General features: G+C 37.4%; 2 non-coding genes and 29 pseudogenes across 2 annotated transcripts; all 31 read right to left on the reverse strand.

Annotated features, from left to right (window-relative positions):
- LOC148447932 (5S ribosomal RNA) overlaps positions 1–45 on the reverse strand; it is a 119-nt pseudogene extending 74 nt beyond the window's left edge.
- A 116-nt stretch (positions 46–161) lies between these two features.
- LOC148447933 (5S ribosomal RNA) lies at positions 162–280 on the reverse strand (annotated as a pseudogene).
- A 115-nt stretch (positions 281–395) lies between these two features.
- LOC148447934 (5S ribosomal RNA) lies at positions 396–514 on the reverse strand (annotated as a pseudogene).
- A 117-nt stretch (positions 515–631) lies between these two features.
- On the reverse strand, positions 632–750 carry LOC148447935 (5S ribosomal RNA; annotated as a pseudogene).
- Positions 751–866: 116 nt separating this feature from the next.
- LOC148447936 (5S ribosomal RNA) lies at positions 867–985 on the reverse strand (annotated as a pseudogene).
- A 352-nt stretch (positions 986–1337) lies between these two features.
- Positions 1338–1456, reverse strand: LOC148447937 (5S ribosomal RNA; annotated as a pseudogene).
- Positions 1457–1572: 116 nt separating this feature from the next.
- LOC148447938 (5S ribosomal RNA) lies at positions 1573–1691 on the reverse strand (annotated as a pseudogene).
- A 116-nt stretch (positions 1692–1807) lies between these two features.
- On the reverse strand, positions 1808–1926 carry LOC148447939 (5S ribosomal RNA; annotated as a pseudogene).
- A 116-nt stretch (positions 1927–2042) lies between these two features.
- LOC148447940 (5S ribosomal RNA) lies at positions 2043–2161 on the reverse strand (annotated as a pseudogene).
- Positions 2162–2277: 116 nt separating this feature from the next.
- LOC148447941 (5S ribosomal RNA) lies at positions 2278–2396 on the reverse strand (annotated as a pseudogene).
- Positions 2397–2512: 116 nt separating this feature from the next.
- Positions 2513–2631, reverse strand: LOC148447942 (5S ribosomal RNA; annotated as a pseudogene).
- Positions 2632–2747: 116 nt separating this feature from the next.
- Positions 2748–2866, reverse strand: LOC148447943 (5S ribosomal RNA; annotated as a pseudogene).
- A 116-nt stretch (positions 2867–2982) lies between these two features.
- Positions 2983–3101, reverse strand: LOC148447944 (5S ribosomal RNA; annotated as a pseudogene).
- Positions 3102–3216: 115 nt separating this feature from the next.
- Positions 3217–3335, reverse strand: LOC148447945 (5S ribosomal RNA; annotated as a pseudogene).
- A 117-nt stretch (positions 3336–3452) lies between these two features.
- Positions 3453–3571, reverse strand: LOC148447946 (5S ribosomal RNA; annotated as a pseudogene).
- Positions 3572–3687: 116 nt separating this feature from the next.
- Positions 3688–3806, reverse strand: LOC148447947 (5S ribosomal RNA; annotated as a pseudogene).
- Positions 3807–4158: 352 nt separating this feature from the next.
- Positions 4159–4276, reverse strand: LOC148447948 (5S ribosomal RNA; annotated as a pseudogene).
- A 115-nt stretch (positions 4277–4391) lies between these two features.
- On the reverse strand, positions 4392–4510 carry LOC148447949 (5S ribosomal RNA; annotated as a pseudogene).
- Positions 4511–4626: 116 nt separating this feature from the next.
- Positions 4627–4745, reverse strand: LOC148447950 (5S ribosomal RNA; annotated as a pseudogene).
- Positions 4746–4860: 115 nt separating this feature from the next.
- On the reverse strand, positions 4861–4979 carry LOC148447951 (5S ribosomal RNA). Its single transcript, XR_015875631.1, has one exon. It is a non-coding gene; the product is annotated as a 5S ribosomal RNA (ribosomal RNA).
- A 117-nt stretch (positions 4980–5096) lies between these two features.
- LOC148447952 (5S ribosomal RNA) lies at positions 5097–5215 on the reverse strand (annotated as a pseudogene).
- A 116-nt stretch (positions 5216–5331) lies between these two features.
- On the reverse strand, positions 5332–5450 carry LOC148447953 (5S ribosomal RNA; annotated as a pseudogene).
- A 117-nt stretch (positions 5451–5567) lies between these two features.
- On the reverse strand, positions 5568–5686 carry LOC148447954 (5S ribosomal RNA; annotated as a pseudogene).
- A 116-nt stretch (positions 5687–5802) lies between these two features.
- LOC148447955 (5S ribosomal RNA) lies at positions 5803–5920 on the reverse strand (annotated as a pseudogene).
- Positions 5921–6035: 115 nt separating this feature from the next.
- On the reverse strand, positions 6036–6154 carry LOC148447956 (5S ribosomal RNA; annotated as a pseudogene).
- Positions 6155–6270: 116 nt separating this feature from the next.
- Positions 6271–6389, reverse strand: LOC148447957 (5S ribosomal RNA; annotated as a pseudogene).
- Positions 6390–6505: 116 nt separating this feature from the next.
- On the reverse strand, positions 6506–6624 carry LOC148447958 (5S ribosomal RNA; annotated as a pseudogene).
- A 116-nt stretch (positions 6625–6740) lies between these two features.
- LOC148447959 (5S ribosomal RNA) lies at positions 6741–6859 on the reverse strand. The gene has a single exon (XR_015875662.1). It is a non-coding gene; the product is annotated as a 5S ribosomal RNA (ribosomal RNA).
- A 116-nt stretch (positions 6860–6975) lies between these two features.
- LOC148447960 (5S ribosomal RNA) lies at positions 6976–7094 on the reverse strand (annotated as a pseudogene).
- A 116-nt stretch (positions 7095–7210) lies between these two features.
- LOC148447961 (5S ribosomal RNA) lies at positions 7211–7329 on the reverse strand (annotated as a pseudogene).
- Positions 7330–7445: 116 nt separating this feature from the next.
- Positions 7446–7500, reverse strand: part of LOC148447962 (5S ribosomal RNA) — a 119-nt pseudogene continuing 64 nt past the window's right edge.

Raw genomic sequence — 7500 nt, forward strand, 5'->3', positions numbered from 1 at the left:
AGATCAGACGAGATTGGGCATGTCCAGTGTGGTTTGGCTGTAAGTGCTCAAAAGCATTAAATTTAGACCTCTATTACTTCTTAACTCAAGGAAATTCATTGATAAGTTGAAAAAATTAAATGTAAAATGTAATAGAAAAGAAAGTTATGGCAGTATAAAATTACCTACAGAACCTCGTATTCCCAGGTGGTCTCCCATCCAAGTACTAACCAGGCCCAACACTGCATAGCTTCCAAGTTCAGACGAGATTGGGCATGTCCAGTGTGGTTTGGCTGTAGGTGCTCAAAAACATTAACTTTTTACCTCTTTTACTTCTTAACTCAAGTATATTCAATGATAAGTTGAAAAATGAAATGTAAAATGTAATAGAAAAGAATGTTATGGCTTTATAAAATTACCTACAGCACCTGGTATTCCCAGGTGGTCTCCCGTCCAAGTACTAACCAGGCCCAACACTGCATAGCTTCCAAGATCATACGAGATTGGGCATGTCCAGTGTGGTTTGGCTGTAGGTGCTCAAAAGCATTAACTTTAGACCTCTATTACTTCTTAACTCAAGTAAATTCATTGATAAGTTGAAAAAATTAAATGTAAAATGTAATAGAAAAGACTGTTATGGCAGTATAAAATTTACCTACAGCACCTGGGATTCCTAGGTAGTCTCCCATCGAAGTACTAACCAGTCACAACACTGCATAGCTTCCAAGATCAGATGAGATTGGGCATGTCCAGTGTGGTTTGGCTGTATGTGCTCAAAAATATTAACTTTAGAAGTCTTTTACTTCTTTACTCAAGTAAATTCATTGATAATGTGAAAAAATTAAATGTAAAATGTAATAGAAAAGACTGTTATGGCAGTATAAAATCACCTATAGCACCTGGTATTCCTAGGTGGTCTCCCATCCAAGTACTAACCAGGCCCTACACTGCATAGCTTCCAAGATCCGATGAGATTGGACATGTCCAGTGTGGTTTGGCTGTAGTTGCTCAAAAAGATTAACTTTAGACCTCTATTACTTCTTAACTGAAGTAAATTCAATGATAAGTGGAAAAAAATAAAATGTAAAATGTAATCGAAAAGAATGTTATGGCAGTATAAAATTACCTACAGCACCTGGTATTCCCAGGTGGATTCCGATCCAAGTACTAACCATGCCCAACACTGCATAGCTTCCAAGATCAGATGACATTGGCCATGTCCACTGTGGTTTGGCTATAGGTGCTGAAAAATATTAACTTTAGACCTCTATTACTTCTTAACTCAAGGAAACTCATTGATTAGTTGAAAAAATTAAATGTAAAATGTAATAGAAAAGAATGTTATGGCAGTATAAAATTATCTACAGCACCTGGTATTCCCAGGTGGTCTCCCATCCAAGTTCAAACCAGGCCCAACACTGCATAGCTTCCAAGATCAGATGAGATTGGGCATGTCCAGTGTGGTTTGGCAGTAGGTGCTCAAAAGAATTACATTTAGACCTCTATTACTTCTTAACTCAAAGAAATTCATTGATAAGTTGAAAAAATTCAATGTAAAATGTAATAGAAAAGAATGTTATGGCAGTATAAAATTACCTACAGCACCTGGTATTCCCAGGTGGTCTCCCATCCAAGTACTAACGAGGCCCAACACTGCATAGCTTCCAAGATCAGACGAGATTGGGCATGTCCAGTGTGGTTTGGCTGTAGGTTCTCAAAAACATTAACTTTAGACCTCTTTTACTTCTTAACTCAAGTAAATTCATTGATAAGTTGAAAAAATTAAATGTGAAATGTAATAGAAAAAAATGTTATGGCAGTATAAAATTACCTACAGCACCTGGTATTCCCAGGTGGTCTCCCATTCAAGTGCTAACCAGGCCCAACACTGCATAGCTTCCAAGATCAGACGAGATAGGGCATGTCCAGTGTGGTTTGACTGTAAGTGCTCAAAAATCATTAACTTTAGACCTCTTTTACTTCTTAACTCAAGTAAATTCATTGATAAGTTGAAAAAATGTTATGTAAAATGTAATAGAAAAGAAGTTATGGCTATATAAAATTACCTACAGCACCTGGTATTCCCAGGTTGTCTCCCGTCCAAGTACTAACCAGGCCCAACACTGCATAGCCTCCAGGATCAAACGAGATTGGGCATGTCCAGTGTGGTTTGGCTGTAGGTGCTCAAAAGCATTAACTTTAGACCTCTATTACTTCTTAACTCAAGTAAATTCATTGATAAGTTGAAAAAATTTAATGTAAAATGTAATAGAAAAGACTGTTATGGCAGTATAAAAATACCTACAGCACCTGGGATTCTTAGGTGGTCCCCCATCCAAGTACTAACCAGGCCCAACACTGCATAGCTTCAAAGATCAGACGAGATTGGGCATGTCCAGTGTGGTTTGGCTGAAGGAGCTCAAAAACATTAACTTTAGACCTCTTTTACTTCTTTACTCAAGTAAATTCATTGATAAGTTGAAAAAATTAAATGTAAAATGTAATAGAAAAGAATGTTATGGCAGTATAAAATTACCTACAGCACCGGGTATTCCCAGGTGGTCTCCCATCGAAATACTATCCAGGACCAACACTGCATAGCTTCCAAGATCAGACGAGATTGGGCATGTCCACTGTGGTTTGGCTGTAGGTGCTCAAAAGCATTAACTTTAGACCTCTATTACTTCTTAACTCAAGTAAATTCATTGATAAGTTGAAAAAATTAAATGTAAAATGTAATAGAAAAGAATGTTATGGCTGTCTAAAATTACCTACAGCACCTGGTATTCCCAGGTGGTCTCCCATCCAAGTGCACACCAGGCCCAACACTGCATAGCTTCCAAGATCAGACGAGACTGGGCATGTCCTGTGTGGTTTGGCTGTAAGTGCTCAAAAGCATTAAATTTAGACCTCTATTACTTCTTAACTCAAGGAAATTCATTGATAAGTTGAAAAAATTAAATGTAAAATGTAATAGAAAAGAATGTTATGGCAGTATAAAATTACCTACAGAACCTCGTATTCCCAGGTGGTCTCCCATCCAAGTACTAACCAGGCCCAACACTGCATAACTTCCAAGTTCAGACGAGATTGGGCAAGTCCAGTGTGGTTTGGCTGTAGGTGCTCAAAAACATTAACTTTTTACCTCTTTTACTTCTTAACTCAAGTATATTCAATGATAAGTTGAAAAATGAAATGTAAAATGTAATAGAAAAGAATGTTATGGCTTTATAAAATTACCTACAGCACCTGGTATTCCCAGGTGGTTTCCCGTCCAAGTACTAACCAGGCCCAACACTGCATAGCTTCCAAGATCAGACGAGATTGGGCATGTCCAGTGTGGTTTGGCTGTAGGTGCTCAAAAGCATTAACTTTAGACCTCTATTACTTCTTAACTCAAGTAAATTCATTGATAAGTTGAAAAAATTAAATGTAAAATGTAATAGAAAAGACTGTTATGGCAGTATAAAATTTACCTACAGCACCTGGGATTCCTAGGTAGTCTCCCATCGAAGTACTAACCAGTCACAACACTGCATAGCTTCCAAGATCAGATGAGATTGGGCATGTCCAGTGTGGTTTGGCTGTAGGTGCTCAAAAATATTAACTTTAGACGTCTTTTACTTCTTTACTCAAGTAAATTCATTGATAATTTGAAAAAATTAAATGTAAAATGTAATAGAAAAGACTGTTATGGCAGTATAAAATTACCTATAGCACCTGGTATTCCTAGGTGGTCTCCCATCCAAGTACTAACCAGGCCCTACACTGCATAGCTTCCAAGATCCGATGAGATTGGACATGTCCAGTGTGGTTTGGCTGTAGGTGCTCAAAAAGATTAACTTTAGACCTCTATTACTTCTTAACTGAAGTAAATTCAATGATAAGTGGAAAAAAATAAAATGTAAAATGTAATAGAAAAGAATGTTATGGCAGTATAAAATTACCTACAGCACCTGGTATTCCCAGGTGGATTCCGATCCAAGTACTAACCATGCCCAACACTGCATAGCTTCCAAGATCAGATGACATTGGCCATGTCCAGTGTGGTTTGGCTATAGGTGCTGAAAAATATTAACTTTAGACCTCTATTACTTCTTAACTCAAGGAAACTCATTGATTAGTTGAAAAAATTAAATGTAAAATGTAATAGAAAAGAATGTTATGGCAGTATAAAATTACCTACAGCACCTGGTATTCCCAGTGGTCTCCCATCGAAATACTATCCAGGCCCAACACTGCATAGCTTCCAAGATCAGACGAGATTGGGCATGTCCAGTGTGGTTTGGCTGCAGGTGCTCAAAAACATTAACTTTAGACCTCTTTTACTTCTTAACTCAAGTAAATTCAATGATAAGTTGAAAAATTATATGTAAAATGTAATAGAAAAGAATGTTATGGCAGTATAAAATTACCTACAGCTCATGGTATTCCCAGGTGGTCTCCCATCCAAGTACTAACCAGGCCCAACACTGCATAGCTTACAAGATCAGACGAGATTGGGCATGTCCAGTGTGGTTTGGCTGTAAGTGCTCAAAAGCATTAAATTTAGACCTCTATTACTTCATAACTCAAGTAAATTCATTGATAAGTTGAAAAAATTAAATGTAAAATGTAATAGAAAAGAATGTTATGGCAGTATAAAATTACCTACAGAACCTCGTATTCCCAGGTGGTCTCCCATCCAAGTACTAACCAGGCCCAACACTGCATAGCTTCCAAGTTCAGACGAGATTGGGCATGTCCAGTGTGGTTTGGCTGTAGGTGCTCAAAAATATTAACTTTTTACCTCTTTTACTTCTTAACTCAAGTATATTCAATGATAAGTTGAAAAATGAAATGTAAAATGTAATAGAAAAGAATGTTATGGCTTTATAAAATTACCTACAGCACCTGGTATTCCCAGGTGGTCTCCCGTCCAAGTACTAACCAGGCCCAACACTGCATAGCTTCCAAGATCAGATGAGATTGGGCATGTCCAGTGTGGTTTGGCTGTAGGTGCTCAAAAGCATTAACTTTAGACCTCTATTACTTCTTAACTCAAGTAAATTCATTGATAAGTTGAAAAAATTAAATGTAAAATGTAATAGAAAAGACTGTTATGGCAGTATAAAATTTACCTACAGCACCTGGGATTCCTAGGTAGTCTCCCATCCAAGTACTAACCAGTCACAACACTGCATATCTTCCAAGATCAGACGAGATTGGGCATGTCCAGTGTGGTTTGGCAGTAGGTGCTCAAAAATATTAACTTTAGACGTCTTTTACTTCTTTACTCAAGTAAATTCATTGATAATTTGAAAAAATTAAATGTAAAATGTAATAGAAAAGACTGTTATGGCAGTATAAAATTACCTATAGCACCTGGTATTCCTAGGTGGTTTCCAATCCAAGTACTAACCAGACCCTACACTGCATAGCTTCCAAGATCCGATGAGATTGGACATGTCCAGTGTGGTTTGGCTGTAGTTGCTCAAAAAGATTAACTTTAGACCTCTATTACTTCTTAACTCAAGTAAATTCAATGATAAGTGGAAAAAAATAAAATGTAAAATGTAATAGAAAAGAATGTTATGGCAGTATAAAATTACCTACAGCACCTGGTATTCCCAGGTGGATTCCCATCCAAGTACTAACCATGCCCAACACTGCATAGCTTCCAAGATCAGACGACATTGGCCATGTCCAGTGTGGTTTGGCTATAGGTGCTGAAAAATATTAACTTTAGACCTCTATTACTTCTTAACTCAAGGAAACTCATTGATTAGTTGAAAAAATTAAATGTAAAATGTAATAGAAAAGAATGTTATGGCAGTATAAAATTACCTACAGCACCTGGTATTCCCAGTGGTCTCCCATCGAAATACTATCCAGGCCCAACACTGCATAGCTTCCAAGATCAGACGAGATTGGGCATGTCCAGTGTGGTTTGGCTGTAGGTGCTCAAAAACGTTAACTTTAGACCTCTTTTACTTCTTAACTCAAGTAATTTCAATGATAAGTTGAAAAATTAAATGTAAAATGTAATAGAAAAGAATGTTATGGCAGTATAAAATTACCTACAGCTCATGGTATTCCCAGGTGGTCTCCCATCCAAGTACTAACCAGGCCCAACACTGCATAGCTTCCAAGATCAGACGAGATTGGGCATGTCCACTGTGGTTTGGCTGTAGGTGCTCAAAAACATTAACTTTAGACCTCTATTACTTCTTAACTCAAGTAAATTCATTGATAAGTTGAAAAAATTAAATGTAAAATGTAATAGAAAAGACTGTTATGGCAGTATAAAATTACCTACAGCAACTGGTATTCCCAGGTGTTTTCCCATCCAAGTACTAACCAGGCCCAACACTGCATAGCTTCCAAGATCAGACGAGATTGGGCATGTCCAGTGTGGTTTGACTGCAGGTGCTCAAAGACATTAACTTTAGACATCTTTTACTTCTTAACTCAAGTAAATTCATTGATAAGTTGAAAAAATTTAATGTAAAATTTAATAGAAAAGAATGTTATGGCAGTATAAAATTACCTACAGCACCTGGTATTCCCAGGTGGTCTCCCGTCCAAGTACTAACCAGGCCCAACACTGCATAGTCTCCAAGAGCAGACGAGATTGGGCATGTCCAGTGTGGTTTGGCTGTAGGTGCTCAAAAGCATTAATTTTAGACCTCTTTTACTTCTTTACTCAAGTAAATTCATTGATAAGTTGAAAAAATTAAATGTAAAATGTAATAGAAAAGAATGTTAAGGCTGCATAAAATTACCTACAGCACCTGGTATTCCCTGGTGGTCTCCCACCCAAGTACTAACCAGGCCCAACACTGCATAGCTTCCAAGATCAGACGAGATTGGGCATGTCCAGTGTGGTTTGGCTGTAGGTGATCAAAAACATTAAATTTAGACCTCTATTACTTCTTAACTCAAGTAAATTCATTGATAAGTTGAAAAAATTAAATGTAAAATGTAACAGAAAAGAATGTTATGGCAGTATAAAATTACCTACTGCACCTGGTTTTCCCAGGTGGTCTCCCATCCAAGTGCTGACCAGGCCCAACACTGCATAGCTACCAAGATCAGATGAGATTGGGCATGTCCAGTGTGGATTGGCTGTAGGTGCTCAAAAGCATTAACTTTAGACCTCTATTACTTCTTAACTCAAGGAAATTCATTGATAAGTTGAAAAAATTAAATGTAAAATGTAATAGAAAAGAATGTTATGGCAGTATAAAATTACCTACAGCACCTGGTATTCCCAGGTGATCTCCCATCCAAGTACTAACCAGGCCCAACACTGCATAGCTTCCAAGATCAGACGAGATTGGGCATGTCCAGTGTGGTTTGGCTGTAGGTGCTCAAAAACATTAACTTTAAACCTCTTTTACTTCTTAACTCAAGTAAATTCATTGATAAGTTGAAAAAATGTTATGTAAAATGTAATAGAAAAGAATGTTATGGCTATATAAAATTACCTACAGCACCTGGTATTCCCAGGTGGTCTCCCGTCCAAGTACTAACCAGGCC

The sequence above is a fragment of the Taudactylus pleione genome, unplaced genomic scaffold, assembly GCF_031769625.1.
Source record: "Taudactylus pleione unplaced genomic scaffold, aTauple2 ptg001270l, whole genome shotgun sequence".
Lineage (NCBI taxonomy): Eukaryota > Metazoa > Chordata > Amphibia > Anura > Myobatrachidae > Taudactylus > Taudactylus pleione.